This window comes from Sphaeramia orbicularis, unplaced genomic scaffold (genome assembly GCF_902148855.1).
Source record: "Sphaeramia orbicularis unplaced genomic scaffold, fSphaOr1.1, whole genome shotgun sequence".
NCBI lineage: Eukaryota > Metazoa > Chordata > Actinopteri > Kurtiformes > Apogonidae > Sphaeramia > Sphaeramia orbicularis.
This window is the reverse complement of record NW_021941700.1, coordinates 23,580-50,629: the sequence shown is the minus strand read 5'-3', so window position 1 is coordinate 50,629 and position 27,050 is coordinate 23,580. Positions and strand designations below refer to the sequence as shown.

Sequence of the window (27,050 nt, the reverse complement as noted above, 5' to 3'; positions counted from 1 at the left end):
ACTGGGGAATCAATGTTGTAGAAGATGACGGTGTTTCCACAGTAACTACAGAGCCTCTTAACGTCCAAATATGGTCATATTTGATGACCATGAAAACATGAAGAACTGCATTCTAATTCTGTCTGTCTTTGTTTTGTCATGCCGTTGCTCTTGTGGAGGTTGTTGCTGTGTCTTGTTGTTGTCATTGCTGTATTGAAGGTTGTTCCAGATTGCTGTTTGTTGCTGAGTTGTGTTGTTGTCAGCCTGTTTTCTTCTTCTGCAGGTTGTTATTGTGTTGTTGTTTTGTTGCATCATTGCTGTGTTATGTTGCTTCCTTGAAGGTTGTTGCTCTCTTTTCTCCTGTTGTTTTTTGGTTGTGTTGTGTCCATTTTGTTGTTTTGTTGCATTGCCCAGTTTCACCATGACTTATTCTGTTGTTGCAGACTGTTGTCTCGGAGCTCTGTTGCAGGTTGTTGCGTTGCTTTGTGTTGTTCTGTTTTGTCCTTTGTCACCTCTACTCTAGTTGCGTCGTTGCGGTCGGCGATGCCTTGTTGCGTTGCTGTTGCCAGTTCACTGTGTCGGTGTGGAAAAGGCCTTGGCATTTTCTTCTTCTGCTGTATTTATTTCTGCCTTCCTTTATTGCGTCCACACTCGGCTGCTGAGATAAAAACATGCTGCGGTTCGTATGCAAATTCGGTTAGCTTCACATCAAGGCGTGACATTTCAGAAATGGGAAATAAATTGATATGGCCCAATTAGATTGAAACTCCGCACCCCCCACCCCCCCTCTGCACCCCCCCACCCCCTCCTCAGCCCAAATTGCTTTGCATTTGCCTCTCGCTCTCAGAGCTCTTAATTATATGGTGTTGTGTGGCGGCATTTGGCTGGAACAGCGAGGAGTCTGTGAGCGCTGCAGCGTGGCCGTTAGCCCGCCATGCTACGATGCGGCTAAAAGCTTATCCCGGCGGGGGAGACGGCGGAGGACGGAGGGGAGACAAACCAGAACAAAGCTGAGCCTCCAGGCCGAGGCCTGGAGGATGAGGAGGATGAGGAGGAGGACTGGGAGGATGATGAGGAGGAAGAGGAGGAGGCGCTGGGCAGGAGGAAGGATGGACGATGATGATGATGAAGCTGTGATGGACTGAACAACAAACAGGAACATGAGGATGAAGACGGAGTCCAGGTGTGTTCAGTTTCTGAACGTTTCAGTCTTTTATGTGGAAACTGAGTTAAAACTGGTGCAAACATCGACCAGAACCATCTACTGATCTAAACTGTTTCATACCTGTTGATCCACTAATCCTATCAATACATGTCTGCAACTGGTGTAAAATACAGTTCTTCATGTTTTCATGGTCATCAGATATGACCATATTTGGACGTTCAGAGGCTCTGCAGTTACCATGGAAACACTGTCATCTTCTACAACACTGATTCGCCAGTAAAACCCATGGAGTTGGATCAATGACAGTGGATGGACACACTGGGTTTATGTCCAATAATAGATAAAATGAACTAAAATTAATACAAAAAAAGTACAAATTAATAAATAACATGAAAAAAATAAGTAAAAAATTAACTTAATGAAGTAAAAAAAGAGAAGAAAATAAGCAATAAACTACGGAAGCGTATTGCATTCACAAAAAAAAAATAATTTCGGCTCTTTTTTTCTGAATTAATGAGATAATTATCTCATAATTACGAGAAAAAATAAGTAAAAAAAAAAATCGGCGCTGTTTTTCTGAGTTTATGAGATACTGTTTCCTGAAAAAAAAACGCTCTGTTTTTCTGAGTTTATGAGATACTGTTTTCCGAAAAAAAAAAAAAGCTCTGTTTTTCTGAGTTTACGAGATACTGTTTTCCGAAAAAAAAAAAAAAGCTCTGTTTTTCTGAGTTTACGAGATACTGTTTTCCGAAAAAAAAAAAAAAAAAAAAAAAAGCTCTGTTTTTCCGAGTTTACGAGATACTGTTTCCTGAAAAAAAAAAAAGCTCTGTTTTTCCGAGTTTACGAGCAGTTCAACTCGACAGAACAACGGCGCTTGGAGCCTGTAGCCGGCTTCCTGACAGGACACGGTGATGGGAGTTGGCATTAATGACTACCACTACTACTAGGACTCCTGCCAAGGGGTGGGTGTCCCGTCCCGGTGCATTGGGCCGACCAGGTGAACCAGTGTTGTCCATCGCTGGTGGTCTTGCTCCAGCTGCTCTGCGTCCTCCATGGTAACTCCATGTTGTTGGAGGTCACCCGCAATGACGTCGAACCATCGGGTGCAGGACTTGCCTTGTGGTCGTTTCCAGTCTGCGGCTTTTGGGTCAAACTGAAGGATGGCTGTTCTGTCGAGTTGAGCTGCTCCGTCCACCCGCTCCAGTCCGGCTTGCACACCGGGGAGCGGATCGCTGTCCACCTGGACCTGATGGAAAGTTATTGGGGGGGGACGAACCGGTTCACCAAGCCGCTCCTCCATGGATCTAGTTCTGACTAATGCTTTCCATCAGGTCTGACAAATAAAAGAATCCACATTTGCACTCTTCTGCTGTGTATATTTTCTTTAATGCTGGTGAATGTCATCTTATTTGACTTCATTAATGCCAGCTCCCATCACCGCGGTCGGGCCCTGTCAGGAAGCCGGGCTACAGGCTCTGAGCGCCGGTGTGGTTGAAGGGCTTGATCCGTGCACAAAGCGGGGCTTGGTTCTGATTTCTGTGAATGAAACTAGTTCCATGATCCGTAATCGGAACCGGTTACGAGAACGGAAACAACTTCACGCTCCCCCGAGAGGCTTTCAGCAGCACAGATAGAAGGAGCTCCTGCCTGGACCAGGGACCACTGTCCCACTGACAGAGAAACACAGCCACATTTTATTTTTTTTCAGAAAACAGTATCTCATAAACTCGGAAAAACAGAGCTTTTTTTATATTTTTTTTCAGGAAACAGTATCTCATAAACTCAGAAAAACAGAGCTTTTTTTTTTTTTTTCCCGGAAAACAGTATCTCGTAAACTCGGAAAAACAGAGCTTTTTTTTTTTTTTTTTTCCGGAAACAGTATCTCATAAACTCAGAAAAACAGAGCTTTTTTTTTTTTTTTCCCGGAAACAGTATCTCGTAAACTCAGAAAAACAGAGCTTTTTTTTTTTTGTCAGGAAACAGTATCTCATAAACTCAGAAAAACAGCGCCGATTTTTTTTTTTAACTTATTTTTTCTCGTAATTATGAGATAATGATCTCATTAATTCAGAGAAACAGAGCCGATTTTTTTTTTTTCGTGAATGCAATACGCTTCCGTAATAAACTGAACAAAAACAAATAAGAAAATTAACAAAATATTAAATAACAAAGAAAATAAGCAAGAAAATGAACAAAATTGAAGAAAAAATAATAAACACATGGAGCTGGACCAGTGACAGTGGATGGACACTCTGGCAGAGAACAGAGGGCAGAGGGGTGAATACACTGCTCAAAAAAATTAGAGGAACACTTTTTAATCAGAGTATAGCAACCTATCAGTCAAACTTCTGGGATATTGATCTGGTCAGTTAAGTAGCAGAGGGGGTTGTAAATCAGTTTCAGCAGCTTTGTTGTTAATAAAATCAACAACAGGTGCATCAGAGGGGCAACAATGAGACAGCCCCCAAAACAGGAATGGTTTTCCAGGTTGAGGCCACTGATACTTTTTTTCCCTCCTCATCTCTTTTGGCTGATTTTTTACTGACTGACTTTCTACTGCTGTAGTTTTTCATTTGGCTTGGATCAACATCTCTGTTGATAGCATGGTGTGGCACCTGGACGCTACAGAGGTTGCACAAGTAGTCCAACTCCTCCAGGATGGCACATCAATACGTGCCGTTGCAAGAAGGTTTGCTGTGTCTCCCAGCACAGTCTCAAGAGCATGGAGGAGATTCCAGGAGACAGGTAGTTACTCCAGGAGAGCTGGACAGGGCCGTAGAAGGTCCTTAAACCCTGAGCAGGATCGCTATCTGCTCCTTTGTGCAAGGAGGAACAGGATGAGCACTGCCAGAGCCCTACAAAATGACCTCCAGCAGGCCACTGGTGTGAATGTTTCTGAGCAAACAATCAGAAACAGGCTCCATGAGGGTGGCCTGAGGGCCCGACGTCCTGTAGTGGGCCCTGTGCTCACTGCCCAGCACCGTAGAGCTCGATTGGCATTTGCCATAGACCACCAGAATTGGCAACTACGCCACTGGTGCCCTGTGCTCTTCACCGATGAGAGCAGGTTCAACCTGAGCACATGCGACAGACGTGAAAGGGTCTGGGGACGCTGGGAACTGGCGACTTGTCCAGGGTGTACCCCACCTTCGCCCCTATGTAGCTGGGATAGGCTCCAAGCGACCCCCGTGACCCTAGTGAGGATAAAGCAGGTTCAGAAAATGAATGAATGAATGAATAGTTCATTTTAATTCGTTTTTAGAGCAGGTTTGCCAGTTTTCATTAGTTTTCATTTTTTTCTAAATGTTTAGTTTTAGTTTAGTTTCAGTATTCATTTTAGTTTTGTCGTATCTTTTCTCTTCTTCTCCATCATATTCAAATAAATCCCAGACAGGACTCTGCTGCTTTCTCCCAACTTTAGTCTCTATGTTTCCAGGTAGAGTGGGGACCAGAAGACGACTGGAAACCACAAGTGACCACAAGTGACGGACTGTGAAGTGCCGCTAGATAAAATTATTAGAGTGACATAAATCGATTTTATATCAATTCGACATTGACAAAGATGAAAATTAAGGGAATTTTATCCATAATTTTTATCCGTTTTAGTTAGTTTTGTAAACACACAATACAGTTTCAGTTAGTTGTCGTTATTTTCTTTTAATTAGAGTTTTTATTTATTTCAGTTAACGAAAATGTTTGTACAGTTTTAGTTTTCGTCATTTCGTTAGTTTTCGTTAACGATGATAACCTTGGTGGGAGGTCACCTGTGAGTCAGAGGCTGGACTCTTTTTATGGATGTACGTTTGACCAGTCCAGTGCTTTATTAATCTGTCCCTGAACAAACAGTGTATTATTTACAATGTTTTCACTTCATAGCAAGGTTATTATCGTTAACGAAAACTAACGAAATGACGAAAACTAGAATTGACAAAACATTTTCGTTAACTGACATAAATAAAAACTCTAATGAAAAGAAAAAATGATAACTGAAACTATATTGTGTGTTTACAAAACTAACTAAAACGCATAAAAATCATAGATAAAATTCCCTTCGTTTTCGTCAATGTCGGATTGATACGAAAGCGATTTATTTCACTCTAGCAATTTTATCTGCTGACACTGTATGACATTTAACGGTCCGTCACTTGTGGTTTCCAGTCGTCTTCTGGTCCCCACTCTACCTGGAAACATGGAGACTAAAGTTGGGAGAAAGCAGCAGAGTCCTGTCTGGGATTTATTTGAATACGATGGAGAAGAAGAGAAAAGATATAAAAAATAAAAAAAATAAATAAAATTAATACTAAAACTAAACTAAAACTAAGCATTTAGATAAAAATTAATACTAATAAAAACTACCAAACCTGCTCTAATAACTAATTAAAACTAACTGAATTAGAGAAAAATTAGAAAAGGAGTCGACTGTAAACACGTCCAAAGTGAAACCATCATTTAGAACATGTTCATAACTGAAAACACTATGGAAGTAGTTTGAAAAAGTTGCATTCTGAAAAATCAAATCAAATGTATTTTAATCACTGAACGCATCATTTTCATCCTGTTGAGTTTTTAGATCATTTACATTTTTTTGTATTGTTTTTTGTGTTTGTGTCTTTGTTTATGTTTTTTCTGTCGTTTTCATCTATTTGTGTCTTTTATGTTATTTTCTTGGTACAATTTTGATATTATTTTCACTCGTGATTATCTCAACAACAGACGTGGTGCTGTGTCCAATGTCGTCTTCGTTGTCGTCTTTATCGTCATTTTCATCTTCCTCGTTGTCTTCATCTTCATCGCTGTCATCTTTGTCATCTTCATCATTGCCTTAATCGCATTCATCTTCGTGGTTATCTTTGCTGTCGTCTTTATCGTCATCTTTGTGGTTCTCTTCATTGTTGTCTTCATCGTCGTTGTTGCTGTTGTCTTCATCGTCTTTGTCTTCATCATCATCGCCTTCATCTTTGTCATCATCGTCTTCGTGGTTGTCTTCATTGTCGTTGTTGCCGTTGTCTGTGTCGTCTTCCTCACATCTGTCTTCATCGTCGTCTTTGTCGTCATCTTCCTCATCTTCGTCGCTGTCGTCTCTGTCGTCTTTATCTTCATTGTCTTCGTCTTCATTGCGTCTGTCTTCGTTGTCAGCGTTGTCTTTGTCGATGCCTTCATCTTTGTTGCCGTCATCTTCATCGTCATCTTCCTCATTTTTGTCTTCCTCGTCATCTTTGTTGCTGTCGTCTTTGTCATCCTCATCTTCGCCTTCATTGCATTCATCTTTGTGGTTGTGTTTGTCGTTGTCTTCATCATCATCTTTATGGTTCTCTTCATCATTGTCTTCATCGTCGTTGTTGCCGTCATCTTCATCTTCTTCGTCGTCATTGTCTTCATTGTTGCTGCCTTCATCGTCGTTGCCTTTATCTTTGTCATCATCGTCTTCATCGCATTAGCTTTGTGGTTGTCTTTGCTGTTGTCTTCATCGTCATCTTTGTGGTTCTCTTCATCGTTGTCTTCATCGTTGTTGTTGCCAGAACTATTAGAACCTTGCTTCATAGTTTTATAGGTTTTAGGTGGAACAACAACAGCTGTGGACAGTATTATCCAGGAGCAGACGCCGTCAGATGTTTGCAGCAGGTTTAATGTTGTCATCATGGACATCGGTGGATGTCTCAGACCTGCAGAATCCTCGGTGTGAACTTGTGTTTGCAGAAATGGACTCAGATCAACAGGAAAATGCAGCTGCAGATCAGATAAAACCCGTCCCACAGTTTGTTGTTTGTGTCGGTCGTGTTGAGGGAACACAGCGTCATTGATTTTTCCGATTCCCCACCGACGGCAGCAGATTTAACACACAAACATGCTCCTATAGGCAACAAACGTCCACAGTATATACACACATATACGTCCATATGTACACACTCACACCGACCTGCTGGCAGCTGATTGGTGGATTAGACGAGGTGACTAAAAGCGGCGAGGTAATCTTCTCTCATTATTTCAATTACCAGGCTAAACGCAGCAATCAGTGGCATAATGACGGCCGGGCGAGCGAGGAGGCACGGGGAGAGAGAGGGAGAGAAAGTGAAAAATATTTGCATTGATCTCTGGGAAAAATACACATTTATACACAGAGAAAACAGGAGAGGGAGGGCGAGCAAGGTAGACACACAGTGGAGGGGAAGAGAGAGAGAGCACAGACAAGAAGAGGAAAATATTTGTATTGATTTTGGTTCCAAAAAGACCACATCTGCCCGACGGGGAGGACGGTGAAGAAAGAGCAGAAAGTGAAAATCCATGGCAGCATTTGCATCGATCGCACGGCGGGAATACACCGCCGGAAAAATATACACGAGAGAAAGAAACGAAGAAGAAGAAGAAGGAGGAGAAGAACAAGAAAAAGAAAAAGAAGAAGGAGAAGGAGATGAAGATGAAGAAGGAGGAGAAGAAGAAGAAGAAGAAATGTCAGGAGAAAGAGACACGAGGAAAATATTATCATCAATTTCTGTGGGAGAAGAAAGAGTTTAAGCAAACAGAGGAGGAGGAGGAAGAGGAGGAGAAAGAGGAGGAGGAGGAGGAAGAGGAGGAGGAGGAAAAGGAGGAGGTGGAGGAAGAGGAGGAGAAAGACTTTAAGCAAATAGAGGAGGAGGAGGAAGAGGGAGGAGGAAGAGGAGAGGGAGGAGATGGTGGAAGAGGAGGAAGAAGAGGAGGAGGAGGAAAAGAAGGAGGAAGAGGAGGAGGGGAGGAGGTGGAGGAAGAAGAGGAGGAGGAAGAGGAGAGGGAAGGGGAGAAGAGGGAGGAGGAGAAGGAAAAGGAGGAAGAGGACCATATTTGGACAAAAGTGGGCGGAGTCATGGATGAGCTAATGTTAACGTTAGCTCCCTGACTAAAATGGTCAAAGTTGGTAGCGTCGCAGTCATTAAACCATAAACTAATCGTGTTGTATTTTACATTTCATTAGTTTAACCTTTAACCCCAGCTGAGTCGACAGATGAATGAGCTGTCAATTACACCTGTCAATCACCGCTCAACATGGCCGACATCCACCAAACACAGGAAGCTCACATCTGCTGACGCCGTGCATCAGTGTCATAACGAACGTGGGTTAAAGGTTAATGAACTGAACGAATTAATACCATTCTCCTCTGGATCAGTGGAGTTTAACGTTAGCATTAGCTGCTAATTTATGCTAAAATGATGAAATAATGAGAATAAATGACTGATTTATACAGTTTGCACGGATGGAAACATAAATTATTTCCACTGGAACTGAACAGTTACAGCCGTCCACCATCATTTATTTCAGGACAGCATTGCATTGTGGGATATTTATGTTGGTGACGCAGTGATTGGAAACAGTGAAATTTATGAATAAACTGTTCACATCATGTTTCAAACAAAAATATAACCCATGTAGTGATTTAGCAACTAATTAGAAGAAGGAGGAGAAGGAGGAGGAGGAAGAAGAGGAGAAGAAGAAGGAGAAGAAGAGGAAGGAGTAAAAGAAGGAGAAGGAAAAGAAAGAGGAGAAGAAGAAGGAGAAGGAAAAGAAGGAGGAGAAGGAGAAGAAAAAGGAGAAGAAAAAAGGAGAAAAACAAGGAGAAGAAAAGGACAAGAAGAGGAAGGAGGAGAAGGAGAAGGAAAAGAAAGAGGAGAAGAAGGAGAAGGAAAAGAAGGAGGAGAAGGAGAAGAAAAAGGAGAAGAAAAAAGGAGAAAAACAAGGAGAAGAAAAAGGACAAGAAGAGGAAGGAGGAGAAGGAAAAGAAGAAGAAGAAGGAGAAGAAGAGGAAGGAGGAGAAGAAGGAGAAGGAAAAGAAGAAGGAGAAAGAAAAGAAAGAGGAGAAGAAGAAAAAGGACAAGAAGAGGAAGGAGGAGAAGACAAAGGAGAAGGAAAATGAGAAGGAGAAGAAAGAGAAGAAGAAAAAGGAAAAGAAGGAGAAGAAGGAGAAGACAAAGGAGAAGAAAAGAAGGAGAAGAAAGAGAAGAAGAAAAAGGAGAAGAAGAAGAAAAAGGAGAAGAAGAAGAAGAAAAAGGAGAAGTTATTTTTTTTCTGTATATAATAATCTGTTCAGTTTTTACGACAAAACAAACCCAAACGTGTGCGAACTGTCGTCAGAGTCCTTCGATTAATGCTAATGTGTTGAGGTTGGGTGGGGCTAATAGTCTCAGTATTTGGTGGGCGGGGCTAATAGTGTCCGTATTTGTCCTTTGTGCGTAAACCCCAAATGAAAGTCGAACCTCCCAGAATGTTCCAGTTCTACATTACCAGACCAGTGGGTATGACTGGATTCTCGTAGATTATATTTTTCCACCTGTTTTTAAAATACGATGTTATTTTTGTAATATTATGGCTTTATTCTCATAAAATTATGAGTTTTATCTTAACATTTTATGACTTTATTCTCATAGTGACTGTTTTTATTTTCTCTTGTTTCTCTAATACGCAGTCGTACTAAACACCTGTTATAATGTATTTATTCTATTTAATAATGTGTTTGTTGAAGTTGACGTTGTTGGATCTGGACTAAATCCATCGTATTTTAATGTGAGTTTTACTTTATGATCAGATGTTTCCCTTCATCTTCGTATGTGACGGCGTTTCGACCTCGTCGGAGCCGCCTCATTGGCCGGTTTTGGCGGTGGGTTGTGAGTCACGGCTGTCCGTCAGCCTCCTCGCCGCCCTTTGATTGACAGCGTGGACAGATGCTGCTCTATAAACAGGTAACCCGATCCACGGCGCCCATCTGGTCACGGCGCCGTCCAATTCACACTTCATGCACACGACGACACACAATGACACAGACACACACACATGACTCACACGTTCATGCACACACACCGGCCAGAAAAAGACTCGCACGCCTGCACACAACAAACACACCCACGGCGCGTAAATATAGCACCGTGTGTGTTTGTGTGTGTGTGTGTGTGTGTGTGTGTGACTCACCTGGTGAGCGTCACCTGGGCAGGTCTGAACCCACGCAGGACCGGGACCACGGAGGTTGTGATGGCGACGGGTGTCACTTCACATCACGGCGCCGCATCGACAGCGAACGCATCACAGGTAGAGATGAGCGTGACCTCGGGGTGACGGGACGACGCGGGTCGCCACGGAAACCACAGGTTTGTACTCGACGAACTCACCGACGCCCCCTATGGACGTTATCAGCACTGGAAACAAAAGGATGTGCAGGTGTCACCGTGGCAACCGCGTCCAAGCACCTTCACCTGGTTAAAGAGGTTAAAGAGTAAATACATGATGTGAGGAAGTACAAACACAAACGGGATAAAAAAAAACAAAACAAAAACATTAAAACTACAACCAGTGTTCCTGTACGACAGCGTCTGTTCTATGTGGATCAGAACCAGGTGAATGTGTGAGGTTGTCAGGTTCTGTTCTATGTTCCAGTCCTGTGGTCTGGATGCACATCAATCTAACTATAGAAGTGGGCGGGACTTTCACTGGAGGAGAACTGAACTCATCCAATCACACTCCATCTATGACTTCTATCAGTGATCAATAGGAACTAGACTGATATCTGGAACCATTTACATGTTCTAAACCATCAACAGATGGACCAGTAGAAGGAAAGGAACAGGTAGAAATATTTAAAACAACAAAAATGAACAAATTAATAAAAAAACTGAACATAAATGAAGAAAAAATAGTCATCAAAATGAACAAAATAACAAAATGGGCAAAAATAATCAACAAAAATGGGGGAAAAAAAGTGATCAAAATAATCAAAAAAATGAACAAAATAATCAGCAAAAATAGAAAAAAGTGAACAAAATAATCAATAAAATGAACAAAATAAACAAAATGAACTAAATAATCAACAAAAGGAACAAAATAATCAACAAAAATGAACAAAACAGTCAACAAAATGAACAAAATCATCAACAAATATGGACAAAAATGAACAAAATAATCAACAAAAATGGACAAAAATAAACCAAATAATTAATAAAATGACCAAAATAATCAACAAAAATGGACAAAAATGAACAAAATAATCAAAACAATGAACAAAATAATCGACAAAAATGTACAAAATAATCAACACAATGAACAAAATAATCAACAAAAATGGACAAAAATGAACAAAATAATCAACAAAATGAACAAAATAATCAACAAAAATGAACAAAATCATCAACAAAAGTGGACAAAAATGAACAAAATAATCAACAAAATGAACAAAATAATAAAAAAAAACTGAAAAAAAGAACAAAATAATCAACAAAATGAGCAAAATAATCAACAAAAATGGACAAAAATGAACAAAATAATCAACAAAATAAACAAAATAATCAACAAAAATAATAAATTAATGAACAAAATAATCAACAAAATGAACAAAATAATCAACAAAATAATCATAAGTGAAAGCAAATTTGTAATAATTTAAAAATTTGTCAAAAATCTGAATTTATCAAAACTGTGACCAAACTTTGTTGACATTGTCCCCAAGAAGATACATAAAAAATATTAATCCAACCAATAGTTTTGGAGAAGATTGTTGAAATCTAGACATTGTTGACCTTCAGTTTGATCCTGCAAGTTCAAACTGAAGGTCAAAGGTCATGAACCCAAATGAAAGTCCATATATGACCTCTGCCAGTGACCAACAGGAACTAGACTGATAACTGAAATAATTCAAGATTTTTTTTTACTTAATTGAAGATTTTTTTTTTTTTTTTTTTTTGCTTCATTCAAGATTTTTCCCTTAATTCAAGCTAATTTATTTATTTTTTTTTTGCTTAATTCAATTCAAGACTGTGGAATGTTTGCACTTGGCAAAAACATCGCATGGGCTGGATTGGAACCTTTGGCGGGACGCATGTTTGAGACCCCCGATCTAAACTATTGTTTGACTTTGGATGTGTTTACAGTCGACTCCTTTTCTAATAATCGACTCTATACATCCAGTCATTTCATTAACATGCGTTAATTAACTCTTATAATTACACTCACGCTGCTGATCAACTCTTACTCTACAGATTCTGAAACTCCGCTTCTTTGAAGCAGCAGGAGGTTCTGTGATAGGTTCTGTAATCAGCGCAGACGAGTGTGTTTTCCGAAAGAAAAACATCATCGAGTCTGTTTTATGACACGTGAAGGAAATCTACTCAGACTCTGAACAGTTACAGACACAGATTCAACTAAAAAAAAGACAAAAACATAAACAAACAAACAAAAAAAAGACACAGATTCGACTAGAATCAGACCAAAACATGAAGGAACTAGTGGTGGGCGGATCGATCCAAATATCGACAGTATCGATACCAAGTCAGTATCAAGCTTCTAATAGTTTTGGATTTTTCATTCTAGTTTAGTTTTATTTAGTTTTGACTTTTTTTTTTTCCTAATTCAGTTAGTTTTAATTAGTTATTAGAGCAGGTTTGGTAGTTTTTATTAGTTTTAATTTTTATCTAAATGCTTAGTTTTAGTTTAGTTTTAGTATTAATTTTATTTTATTTTTTTATATCTTTTCTCTTCTTCTCCATTGTATTCAAATAAATCCCAGACAGGACTCTGCTGCTTTCTCCCAACTTTAGTCTCCATGTTTCCAGATAGAGTGGGGACCAGAAGACGACTGGAAACCACAAGTGACGGACCGTCAAGTGTCGTATGAGGCCAGCAGCTAAAATTGCTAGAGCGAAATAAATCAATTTCATATCAATCCGACATTGACAAAGACGAAAACAAAGGGAATTTTATCCATAATTTTTATCCGTTTTAGTTAGTTTTATAAACACACAATACAGTTTCAGTTAGTTATGATTTTTTTCTTTTAATTATAGTTTTTATTTATTTCAGTTAACGAGAATGTTTTTTCAATTCTAGTTTTTGTCATTTCATTAGTTTTCATTAACAATAAAAACCTTGGTTGGTATCGGATCGATACTAGCATGGTGAGATCGATACTTTAGTTTCAGTTTTTCTCTTGTACATGATGTACACGGCAAGCTGAATAATTAGTAAAAAGGCTATAAGGTACAGATAATTTCGATTTAATTTTTATATCACAGTTTCTAAACACAACCTAAAAAAAATAATTTGTTTTCTCCTGATCATTTTTTGCACTTTGTTAATCTAAGAAAAAAATCCAGACGTGACGATGTAGGCAGAAAAATCATTTTGTTACTCTTCTATTGTTTCTGAAAAACACTTATATTGATGATAAAGTATTTTGTATTTAATTATAAACTTTTCCCTAATTCTCTCCTGGGTTTGAACTATTTAATAATTAAAAAAGAAACATCACAAAACACTTAAAGGTAATGAAAATTATTTGAGATTTAGCAATTCAATGATGCATCCACCTTAATTATTGAAATGTATCTGTATCGATATCGACGATACTGGCCCTGGATTTACTTGGTATCGGATTGATACCAAAATATGCAGTATCACACACCACCACTAGAGGGAACGTCCTCCAGTCGCACTGAGGCGTCGTCTCATATATAGGAAACATGGTGTGTGACGATCAGATCTGATAAATTTTCACATCATTCTCAGATTCAACAGATTTAACGCTTGGTTAGTTTCAGAACCATGGAGAGAGAGAGAGCTGCGACACACTTTGATGTGGCTGCTACGGTGATCGGGTGGTTCATGTAAGCCTCAATAGTTCCAAACAAACGGTGCACTGTCCTGTTCTTCTATTGGACAGACAGCAGTGAGTGTGTTATTACAGGTAAATACACAAATAAAACACACACACAAGGGTATTTACAACTGTTATTACATCTACTGTATGTGTGTTTGGGGCAGTTCTGCTGAAAAAAACAAACGAAAACACTGAATCCTTGACATGCCCCGATCACCAGCTAACACTGGTTCTTGACACAAAGTTATCCATTTAGCTGCATAAATACAGGAAGTGGGTTTACGAACTGAACACAGGACAAATAATAATAATAATAATAATTATGGATTAGATTTATATAGCACTTTTTTTTGGTCACTCAAAGTCCTTTACATTATTGACCCATTATTCATTCGCTCTCACATTCTCCCTCTGGTGGTGGTAAACTACATCTGCAGCCACAGTCGTCCTGGGGCAGACTGACAGAAGCCAGCTGCCAGTTTGCGCCAACAGCCCCTCCCACCACCACCAAACATTCACACGCATTCATACACCAGTGTGAGTGGCACTGGAGGCCAGGAGGGTGAAGTGTCTTGCCCAAGGACACAACAGACTGACTAGGACAGAGCGGGATTCAAACCGCCAACTCTTCGGTTATTGGACAACCCACTCTACCATCTGAGCCATGGCCGCCCCTAAATAAAACTGCATCACATCACATGAACCCACTATGAAACGTTAATAAATGACAAATAGAATCAAATAAGTGTCAAAGTGGACCCATATTTGTACCTGCAGTAAATGACACTAATGATCACATGGCCACAGCTGACAAACTGAACCCAACAACACCAGGTTCAACACAACAACTCAAATCAAACCCACAGAACCACATTTGGACTAACAGTACCTTACCTTAGAACCTCCATCATTGTAGTTCTAGTGGTTCCATGTGAACAGCTGGACCAGTCCAACTATGGAACTATAGGACTACAGCTGAAAATCCAACAGAACCATTGGATCAGATAGAAATGGATCCGAACGCCAACACAGACCAAAGAAAACAGAATTTACAACAGAAATGTCACTAATACAGGAAATACACTGGATCAGTGGAAAGATGACCATATCTGATCAACTTAGAGCTGGAGTTGGTAGATCAGCAAAAATAGAAATAAATGTATTCAGACGGCGCCATACTCAATGTTGGAACTATTGGTGCTTTCATAACCTGGAAGTAGGTCCATGTTTACAACGGGAGTCTATGGAATTGTCACAACTCTGTTTTCTATACCACTCTGGGGCTCGCTTCTGCACTTGCTCGTTAAATCATTAACCCCAACGCAACACTAAATGTGTTATCCTGTTTCTGGGCTAGTTGGTTAAAAGTCTCCACTCGTTAAGTTCCAGGGCTGATTTTAACGAGAACCTACGGAGGTCTGCATAAGAATGAGGAGATATTCATGTAGCTTCAATTCACTGTATTTCTGTAAAGTATTTCCTTTAACATATTATTTATATTTGAAAAAAAGAGTTTTAACAAAAGTTTAGTAACATCTTTGATGATGTCAGATTTTTCCCCTGAACATTTTGCACCGACAAAAACAAATTTATCGTGTTAGGATTGATCTACTCACTGCATTGATTTATGAATATAGAAATATGCAAATCACATAAAACCATGTTGTGTTTTATCATACACTAATAAAATAGATACAAAATGAATACTTTTGGAACCAAAGCAAAGAGTTGGCTTTAATAATGTTATCCTCAGTTCTGGGGAATTCCATCGTAAACAGCTGGAACGGAGGCGTTCATTCATTTGTTAACAGTTGCGTTAACATTAACAAATGCAACCAGCCCAGAAACAGATTTTGCATTCACTACACCACCGTCAGCTCACTATTTGCATTAAAGGGTGCGCTAAGGTTGCATTCGCTTGTTAACCCAGAAACGAGCCCCAGGTTCAGCAAAACAATTCCAATAAAACCCACTGAGAACCACATTTGGACTAACAATACCTTACCGTAGAAACTCCATCATTCTAGTTCTAGTGGTTCAATCTCAACAACTGGACAAGTCAAGCTAGCTAACTATAGGACTACAGCCGAAAATCGAATGGTTGTATAAGAAATACATGTATACAAACTATAACACATACCAAAGAAAACCGAGTTCACGACATAAATGTCGCTATTACAGCTAATAATTTGTAAGATTACAATATCTTATTAACTTACCGCTGTACTTGCAAGATCAGCTGCAATAGAAATTTGAATGTGTTCCAACGCCGCCATACTCAATGTTTGGAACTATATGCACCTCCATATCCCGGAAGTAGGTCCATATTTTGTCCACCATTTTTTACAATGGGAGTCGATGGAAGTGTCGCAACTCTGCTTTCTCTACCACTCCGGTTCATTTCCAGCAAATAGAGCAACGTCATCTGCAAACAATAAAACACAAAGACAGTTTATTTACGTGGACAAAAAAAACAACAAACAGCTGATAAACAAACACTGAAATGAACCTGTCACAACAGAACAACAGAATGAACGAAAGAAACAACAAAACTGTGTGATCGCCAATAAAAGACCAATAATCCGAGTTATAATGACTCATCTGACCTCAGATCAGTCGCAAAACACAACGTTAGTGGTGACAACAAACACACGACACGTCCACAATTAATTCTGAAAAAACACAGAGTGAAAGTCAAACTCAGCCTTTATTTGGATCTGTGATTGACACTTAATTAAAATGTGATTATCTGTCTCATGGAGTTAATTATCCACGGTCAAAACGTTGCCGTCGCCGATAATAAAAACACACGTAAACATCACATCAGACGCATCATTATTGAAAATATCCACTTATTCAGTTCAGTTTTACTTCATTTGACAAGTGGAAAGAAGTTTTAGTCTTGTCTTTGATTTTATTCAGTTCTTGTTGATGATTTTGCAGCTGTGATTGGATGTTTATTGCTGAAATGCACCATGGGAGTTGTAGTCTTTTATAAACTGTTGAACTCTGGTCAATTTTACAGTAAAAAAAAAAAAGACGTAACATGAGAAACCAGGTCTATTCGTGTCAGCCAGTGTCAAGCTGAGACTAATAGTTACCCAAGATGCATTGCGGGAGTGAATTGAGGCTCATTCTGGTCTCCTTGTTGCCACAGTAACCACAGTTCAGAGATGCTGCAGACACCTGCACTGTGGTGACGGTTGGAGTCTCACCTGTTACCGAACAGGTTTGACTGTTTATTTAGGGCACGATGAAGATCAGACACGATGATGATGATGATGATGATAGTGACGGTGATGATGATGATGATGATGATAGTGACGGTGATGACGGTGATGATGATGATAGTGACGGTGATGATGATGATGACAGTGACGATGATGACGGTGAAAATGACGGTGATGATGATGGAATGTTCTCTTAAACACAGACGCTGGATCTCATGTATTATCTCTGTGTTAGTGCAGACTTCTAAATGACTGCTTCCTCTACATTTGACCTCTCCTGTGTGTTTTATCCCATCATTAATAGCATCCTCTATATTTCTTCATTTTTCAGTGTAAATCTTGTATTTTCCTATATTTACTTCATTAATCATGTAGACCACAGGCCTCAAACATGCGGCCCGGGGGCCAAAACTGGCCTGCCAAAGAGTCCAATGTGGCCCCGTAGGATAAATTTGTAAAATGCAAAAATTACACTGACAATGTTAACAATCAATGGTGTTCAAATCATTTTAGGTCAACTGAATCTAAAGTGGATCAGAACCAGTAAAATACTATCATAAATAACCTCTAAATAATGACTACTATTAAAAATATTGCTCTTTGTTTTAGTGTAAACAAAAGTAAAATTACACAAAAATGGTTACATTTACAGACTATCTTTTACAAAAATGTCTGAAATGTGGAATTTTACCAATATTCTGTCTGTTACTAAATGTTTTGTGTATTTGTAGATGCACTGTGATCTGTAAGTTGTAATTCAATTCAATTCAATTCAATTTTATTTGTATAGCCCAATATCACAACAAGGTTATCTCAAAGGGCTTTACAGAGTCAGTTAGGATGTAAACAACAGTCAAATAAACAGCAAGAAGATGAGTAGCGTCCTGGGCATCCCCTGTCCTTAGACCCTCCTTCTCGGCAAGGAAAAACTCAAAACCCAGTGGGAAAAGGGAGAAACCTCAGGGAGAACCACAGTGAAGGAGAGATCCACTCCCATGGACGGACAGGCTAGAGATGCACCAGGACTGATGGACGTCCATTTGCAGATGTAGTTCTAGTCTGCAAGGATGCAGTAGGTAATGCACATGTATAAATGATAAATTAAGGCGTAACATTGTTAACATTGCACTTATTTTTCAAAAGAATTTTCAGGTTGTTCTTATTTGTTCATGTTATGTTCAAATACAGTTTGTAGATATAAACATTCTCATGACAGAATTTTACTTTTTCATTCAAAAACATACAGAAAACTTTGGAGTTGACATTATTTATCAGTTCTTCTCCTATTATTCATATTATTTTACTGCTCCGGCCCACTTTAGATCATATTAGGCTGAATGTGGAACTGAACTACCATGAGTCTGACAGCCCTGATGCAGATGTTCATTAAAGCTCAGAGGAAATTCAAAGGTTATTAGATCAAAACAGGAAACTGAAGGAAAAGTGACTTTTCCAGTCAAATCGATCATGAACTGAACATAAAAACAAACATCTATGTGAAACTGTCCAGAGGGAAAATCGCACCCGAAACCTCGACAAACAGTTTAGTTTCATTTTCTTTTTTTTTTTTTTGCATGAAAACGATTCAATGAGACGAGACAAAAACCACAGAAACACCCGACAACCAGAGAGACGACGAACACAAAAAGGCCTAAAATAATGAAACCGCAACAACACTATAACACTGGAATCAGGTCATCGTATCCCATCATGCATCAGTTTATTCAGATGAACTAAGGCTGTGTGTCCTTTCTGTCCCTACCTGTCCCTACCTGTCTCCACCTGTCCTTACCTGTCTCCACCTGTCCTTACCTGTCCCCACCTGTCCCTACCTGTCTCCACCTGTCCTTACCTGTCCCCACCTGTCCCTACCTGTCCCTACCTGTCTCCACCTGTCCTTACCTGTCCCCATCTGTCCCCACCCTGACCATCTCATAAAACATAAAAATAGGGTGATTTTCCATAATTAAAATATAGTTTTTTGCCCTAACTTTATTACATTAAATTTTACTTTTTTTTTTTAAATGTTTAATAAATAATATTTCCATATATTAAAACAATCTATCTATCTATCTATCTATCTATCTATCTATCTATCTATCTATCTATCTATCTATCTATCTATCTATCTATCTATCTATCTATCTATCTATCTATCTATCTATCTATCTATCTATAAAATTTTCAATGAGACTAAGTTTTACAATTCACTGATAAAAACTGTATTTGGACAGTTTATCAGTGCTTATACATGTTATACATTCACAAAAATACATTTATTCAACATTTTTGTTTTGAAACCTCCCGTAATTACACAAGATATTTGTCAATTAACAAACAAGCCTTGTTAAACTTACAGAACAAATACTTATTTTACGGTTAATTGTCTGTAATTTTCTCTTGTTTTATTTTATTTTATTTTTTACAGTATTAAACTTTAAATTAACAGTTTAATCTCATAAATAGAAAAGAAATATTTGTGAAATTACAATATATTTGCAAATGTATTTTAACTGTATTTTTCTGTGAAAAGAGAAAAAAATTCTTTAAAAAAAATGGAAATTTTATGATTATTCACAGTTACAGGTTTTTCATGTTATTTTACATTTGACATGTAAAATCACAATCTATTTTTGTCATTTCATTGATATTTTCCTGTATCTTAAAAATACAGGAAAAATCTGTAAAATAAACAGTGAAAATTCTGTTAAATTACAGATTTTTTTTTACAGGGTAGTGTTGTCCCGTTTCTCAATTAGATGGAGGGGAGGGGCTAAGGCGGAGGGCTGTTTGACCCTCCAAACGGAGATTTTTCAGGACCACACTACAAACGGAGGAGTGGCAGAAATTTCCCATAATTCAGTTCCAATCATCGTTCAGATGGAGGTAAACACAGCGAAAAAGTGCAGCAGTGACGAAAAAAAACACACAAATGTACATAGTTTCTTCGTAAACTGCTTAATTATTTGATCGTCCGTTTGATGCCGTTTCAGTGTGTTATAGACAAGGTTCTAATAGTTTTGGATTTTACATTATAGTTCAGTTTTATTTAGTTTTGACTTTTTTTTTCTCTAATTCAGTTAATTTTAATTCGTTTCTAGAGCAGGTTTGCTAGTTTGTCTCTCTCTCCCTCTCTCTCTCTCTTTCCCTCTCTCCCTCTCCCTCTCTCTCTCTCTCTCTCCCTCTCTCTCTCTCTGTACTTCAGATATGAGCTCTGGGTTTGGAGGAGGACATCTGTGAATCCATACAAACACGTTGACCTCTGACCTTTGACCTGATTCAACCTGAACTACAGCCTGCTTTTCTGCTGCTCTACAAATATAATTCATCTGTTTCCATAGCATTTATCCACATTTATTTTTTTCCATATGAATTCTTTCTTTTAACCCTCCGGTGTCCAGGTGAACGTATTACACTGTTGAAGGTGTTTCATAAACCCATTAAGTGCAGATAGATTTAAGTGCATATGTATTCAATTCCTTCTTGAGTCCGTTTGCCCATGCAAAATGAAATGTGATTAATATAGATTAAAAATGAATTATATTTAATCGCAATTAATCTAATTTAATCCACAGCAACCCTGTGATTAATCTGATTACAAGTTTTAATCGTTTTGACAGCATAATAATAATAATAATAATAATAATAATAATAATAATAATAATAAGCAATAAGAAAATAAATTGACAATGAAAACAAACAAACATTGTATCCTGATAAAATCAATATCTTTGTACAATTAACTCTATGATTGGCTGAAACCGTGTCAGCAATGGACGATGACATCATTAATAAAAAACAGCGTCAGAAACGAATCAGATTGGTCCGACGGCGGCTTTTAGAGGTGAATGCTAACCGCTAGTGGCTAATTGCTGACATGGGAAGGCTCGCTACTCGACCCAGTGTAAACTAATGGCTAAGAGTGAGCCCCTGCAGTCATACGGTACAATGGAACGGCGCGCTAACGGTAAACAGCGGCGCCGTAATTACGAACGCCAGCCGCCGCTTCACCTTTACAGACTTATCATGTTGTTTAGCCATTAGCGTACGATAGCTCGCTGCCCTAGCATGCAGCCGAGCTCGCCCCGTGGCGCGCTGGCATTTCAAAGCAGTAATTATCACAAACTGGTTGGCAAATGCTACTTAGCCTCGGCCGGGGGTCAGAGGAATTATGGGAGAATGAGTCTTTGGAGTCAGGGGGGGCGTGGCCGGCGGCCACGGAGCGCTTTGTTTGGGATAATGATAGATTTTAGCACCAGGTCGATTCACCTCCTGAGGCTCCTCTCAAGGCTCCTCGTGTCGCCTCCTTCCTCTTCTTCATCGCTCCTCTTCCTCCTCCTCTTCCTCCCTGTTCGTGTTTACAACAAACATTTCAAGTAAACATAATAACAGAGGGCACCAACCTGTTGCTAGGCGACAATTACAGGAACAACAGCCGGCGACGCAGAGCAGAGACACAGACGGAGTCAGTGAATGATGAGGCGCTCGCTTAAAAAACAAACAAACACACAAACAAACAAACAAACATTAGACCCATCCAGCAAATAGACCGATCCCAGGCCCAGAGAGCAGACAATGAAGACAACGTGGACTGTCCTGAGTCTGAAGGATCAGTCTGATGGTTTTAGTTCGGTCCTGGACTGTCCTGAGTCTGAAGGATCAGTCTGATGGTTTTAGTTCGGTCCTGGACCGTCCTGAGTCTGAAGGATCAGTCTGATGGTTTTAGTTCGGTCCTGGACCATCAGCAGCAGAAAAACATCAACAAATCGAATTAAAAAAACATTCAATCTGATCCACAAAGTCAAAACGAAGAAACAGAAGAAAGAACAGGATATGTCTAAAGTCTGAAACCAGAGGACGTTCCACCAGATCAGATGGAAAAGGATCTGTTACACGATGTGAAAAAGAAATGGAACTATTTAGACGATCTCCACAGATTGAATCATGTAAAGTAAAAATGACAGAAATCTAAGAAATGTATATATTTTTCTTTATAGAATTTGATTGAAAAGTGAATATTTACACACACACACACACACATTTATATTTATATGTATACTTTTCTTATCTTATGTAATACATGTATAGTTGTTTTTTTCTAATGGCTGCAGGTAAAGAATACAATGTTCTGAATATTCTACTGTATGTAACTGCACATGTGACAAATAAACCAAACCCTTGTCTCATCTTGTCTTAGTGGATAATCAAATAACTGTGGGTAATTTAATGTCATCCTCCAGTTTTAACCTGTTTTTAACCTGTTTTAACCTGTTTTTATCCAGTTTTAACCCATTTTTATTCAGTTTTTAATCTGTTTTTATCCTGTTTTTAAACAGTTTTAACCGGTTTTAACCTGTTGTTATCCAGTTTTTAAACAGTTTTAACCTGTTTTTATCCAGTTTCCAACCTCATTTAACCTGTTTTTATCCAGTTTTTAAGCTGTTTTTATCCAGTTTTTAACCAGTTTTAATAGTTTTTGGGTTTTTTTTATCCAGTTTTCAAAATGTTTTTATCCAGTTTTCACCTGTTTTTATCCGGTTTTATCCCTGATTTAACCTGTTTGTATTCCGTTTTCGTCCAGTTTTAACCAGTTTTTTTTCCACTTTTGAGTCGGCCTGAATCCATAAATCACAGAATTCGTCTCCTGTTTGTGTCAATTACTACATTCATTCTTTAAACGTTTTCACAGCATCTGGTTAGCAGGAGGCTGATGGGAGGGGTCAGAGGTCACAGTGGCGGCATCTTGACTTACAGGGGCCACACACACCCGGTGGACGGCGAGCGTAGATGGCGGCCTATCGGTTTACAGGAGGCGGAGCTTCAAGGATCAGTGGACGACTTCACCCTCACACATTCCTTCAGCTGGCGCTCGCCACCACAGATGGCGAGTTCCGGCATCAGGTTTTATGACCTTTAATCGTCTCGTGTCCACGTCTGAACACATCCACAGGACAGGTCATGTGACGCAGTGCAGATCATTGATGCTGACTTTTACAAACTCTGGATCTGGACCCTGAATGCATCACAGAACCTTCAGTGATGAAAACATCAGCCTGAAAAGATGAGACGTTATTTAACTGAAGAAGAAGAAGAAGAAGGAGAAGGAGAAGATGGAGAAGAAGAAGAAAGAGGAGAAGAAGAAGGAGAAGAAGGAGAAGATGGAGAAGAAGAAGGAGAAAAAGAAGAAGAAGAAGGAAAAGAAGAAGAAGGAGAAGATGGAGAAGGAGAAGAAGAAGATGGAGAAGAGGAGTGTTGATGTGGATCCTGATCCTCATCAAGGAAACAAGATGTAACAAGATAAAAACAGAGAAAAAAGACATGACAATGAAATGATGAGAAAGATGCAATGACATGATGATGATGAAGACGAAGAAAATGATGATGAAGGAGACGATGAGGAATCATTAGATAGGAAGTACAAGAAGAAGAACACAAAGAAGAAGACAGTAAAAAAGATCTTGAAAATTATCATCTTTATCCTGCCCTTCTTCTGGTCTCATCTGGTCTTCGTCTAGTCTCATGTGGTCTTCATCTAGTCTTATGTGGTCTCATCTGGTCCCATCTGGTCTCATGTGGTCTCATCTGGTCTTCGTTTAGTCTCATGTGGTCTCATCTAGTCTCATCTGGTCGTATCTGGCCTTCATCTAGTCTCATGTGGTCTCATCTGGTCCCATCTGGACTTCGTCTAGTCTCATGTGGTCTCATCTGGTCTCCATCTACTCTCATCTGGTTTTATCTGGCCTCATCTGGTCCCCTCTGGTCTTCATCTAGTCTCATCTGGTCTCACGTGGTTTCATCTGGTCTCATTTGGTCTTGCTCTGGTCTCATGTGTATCCAACCCCCCTCAGCGGTGAATCTGGTGTCTGAAATCGATTTGGAGCCTGAGTTTGGTCTAAATACTGGAGCCTTGGTTCAGTCTAAATACTGGCGCCTTGGGTCAGGCTAAATAGTGGAACCTGGGTTCAGTCTAAATAGTGGACTCTGATTTCAGTCTAAATAGTGGAGCCTGGGCCCGATTTAAATGGTGGACTCTGGTTTCGGTCTAAATAGTGGACTCTGGTTTTGGTCTAAATAGTGGAGCCTGGGTCCGGTCTAAATAGTGGGAGCCTGGGTCCAGTCTAAATAGTGGACCCTGGGTTCAGTTTAAATTGAGGAGCTTGGGTTCAGTCTAAACAGTGGACTCTGGTTTCGGTCTAAATAGTGGACTCTGGTTTCGGTCTAAATAGTGGACCCTGGGTTCAGTCTAAATTGAGGAGCTTGGGTTCAGTCTAAACAGTGGACTCTGGTTTCAGTCTAAATAGTGGACTCTGGTTTCGGTCTAAATAGTGGACTCTGGTTTCGGTCTAAATAGTGGACTCTGGTTTCGGTCTAAATAGTGGACTCTGGTTTCAGTCTAAATAGTGGAGCCTGGGTCCAGTCTAAATAGTGGACTCTGGTTTCAGTCTAAATAGTGGAGCCTGGGTCCAGTCTAAATAGTGGACTCTGGTTTTGGTCTAAATAGTGGACTCTGGTTGTAGTCTAAATAGTGGAGCCTGGGTCCAGTCTAAATAGTGGACTCTGGTTTCGGTCTAAATAGTGGACTCTGGTTGTAGTCTAAATAGTGGAGCCTGGGTCCAGTCTAAATAGTGGAGCCTGGTTTCGGTCTAAATAGTGGACTCTGGTTTCAGTCTAAATGGTGGACTCTGGTTTTGGTCTAAATGCTGGACCCTGGGTCCGGTCTAAATAGTGGACTCTGGTTGTAGTCTAAATAGTGGAGCCTGGGTCCAGTCTAAATAGTGGAGCCTGGTTTCGGTCTAAATAGTGGACTCTGGTTTCAGTCTAAATGGTGGACTCTGGTTTTGGTCTAAATGCTGGACCCTGGGTCCGGTCTAAATAGTGGACCCTGGATTCAGTCTAAATAGTGAAGTCTGGGTACAGTCTAAATAGTGGACTCTGGTTTCGGTCTAAATAGTGGACTCTGGTTTCGGTCTAAATAGTGGACTCTGGTTTCGGTCTAAATAGTGGACTCTGGTTTCGGTCTAAATAGTGGACTCTGGTTTCGGTCTAAATAGTGGCATTGTATGATGAACTGCTGCAATCGATGCCTCTTCTTCCTTTAATGACTCGGGAAGACATTTATTAAAGCGAACGGGCAGGAAATCGATGCTAACCCGACTCAAACCACATTAGAGCCTCACGCTGAGTGAGTCCATGTGTTTAATACACCCCCCCATACTCCAAATATGACGGACGACAGCACCCACTGCCGATGCATTCACTGTCCCATAGAAGACGGGAAATTCAAAAAAGAAGAGAATTGTAGTCGTTGGTTTGGATTAAAAATCATTAAATATTATGAAACAATTGGAAACTAAATTAAAATGAAACACAAATCATAAAACAGAGGAAAACACAATGGAAAAACTGAAATAAAAGCAAAAACAGACAAAAATGAAGAAAAATGCTTAATGATAAGTCTGGTTAGAAAAATAAATGAGCCTCAATCATCAGAAAAAAAATTACATGAATGTGGAAAAATACATGATGAAAGTGTGACTTTACAACATTTTCATAATGAATCCAATGATTTCATGTTAATTTATATTTATTCATGAATTTTGTAGGAAAATCACAGTTCCTTTCAAACTTATAAAACATATCTTCCAATTTTTTTTAAAAAGTAAAACTTCAGTAAAACCAATAAAACTTTCTTATTTTATTTTTCCAATAGTTTTTATGACCTTTATGAATTTAAATATTATTACCCAAAAAATTAGACACAAACTAATACTGATACTAATAAAAACTAAACTAAAACCAAGTTTCTCCAAAAGTAAGAACTAGGAAAACCCTTTAAACAAAGGAGAAAATCAACTGTTTTAATTATAGTTTCAAACAACCTCCACATCTTCTAGAGTTTCCAAAACATCTGTGCATTGATTAACTGGTTGATTATTACTGCGCTGCTGATGTCAGGTTGCCATGGTGATGGACGCAAACAGAAAAAAACATGTTCTTAAAAACCAGAACGTCCAGAAATGTATTGAATGAGAATGTGTAAGTGTTGAAAAGACGCTGCATTTATTTATTTTCTTAACTGTATAATCCTCCATAAGGGGTGGAGCTTAGCCTGTCTATCATCCGGAGAAGGCGGGGTTAAACAAACCTCCACAGTCACATTCACATCTACAGGACTTTAGATCGACCAGTTAGCCCTTGAAATTGGAATACGCAATACTATTTGTAATTACAGCTGTCAATCACATATTTAACCCCTCCTACCTGTCTGGAAATATCTGACGTCAGAGTCTGATTGGTCAGATGGTTTCAGGTGGAATCTGTAAATTAAACTAACAACGACAAAAACAAAACACACACTACAGCTTTAACATCACAGACAAGTCTGCAATTTCCTACGTCTCCTGAACGCAGCACGCCAAAGCTAAATGAATGACAACTGGTGAGTGTGTGTGTGTGTCAGTGTTTGTGTGTTTGTGGACAGACACACTTAGGCCGTCCAGTAAACACTCATGTCTTATTAACGCCACAACTTTAAAACATGGAGGCCAGTGAACGGGAGGAACGCCGCTGCTCGCCATCAGGCTGAGGGAACATCCACCGCACACGCCGACCTTTGAGTGTGTGTGTGTGTGTGTGTGTGTGTGTGTGTGGTCAGACCGAGGTAATATCCGCTGACTGATGCTGTTGTCGACAGGAAGGTCGTACGGCCGCCATCACTAACAGGTCTGTAAACACACCACGCTCAGGGAGGGGGGATGGGGGAAGGGGGGACGGGGTACGGGGGGGGGGGGGGGGGGGGGGGGTGGCTTAAATCTGTCCATTGATTAATTGATTGGTTATAATTGTGTTACTAATGTCAGGTTGCTGCGGTGATGAACTGCAGCTGCTGGAGGTGAAGAGTCAGTTTATCGGGATGTGTTTGGGGACAGTGGGAAAACAGAGTGTTTTTAGGGCAGTTTCCTTTAAGGGGGTGGATGAAGGTTTTCCATCTGAGCCCATCAGACCTTCAAGACCAACAGGACATGTCCAGCAGAGGGAGGTTCTACTGGGTCCATAAACGCATCAACTGAA

The 27,050-nt window shown here is 39.6% G+C and overlaps 1 long non-coding RNA gene across 1 annotated transcript; it reads left to right on the top strand.

The window, feature by feature from the left end:
* The first annotated feature begins 9,321 nt into the window (after positions 1-9,321).
* Positions 9,322-19,442, top strand: LOC115416837 (uncharacterized). Its single transcript, XR_003935031.1, has 3 exons — positions 9,322-9,502; positions 16,166-16,169; positions 19,429-19,442. It is a non-coding gene; the product is annotated as an uncharacterized LOC115416837 (long non-coding RNA).
* The last annotated feature ends 7,608 nt before the right edge of the window (positions 19,443-27,050 follow it).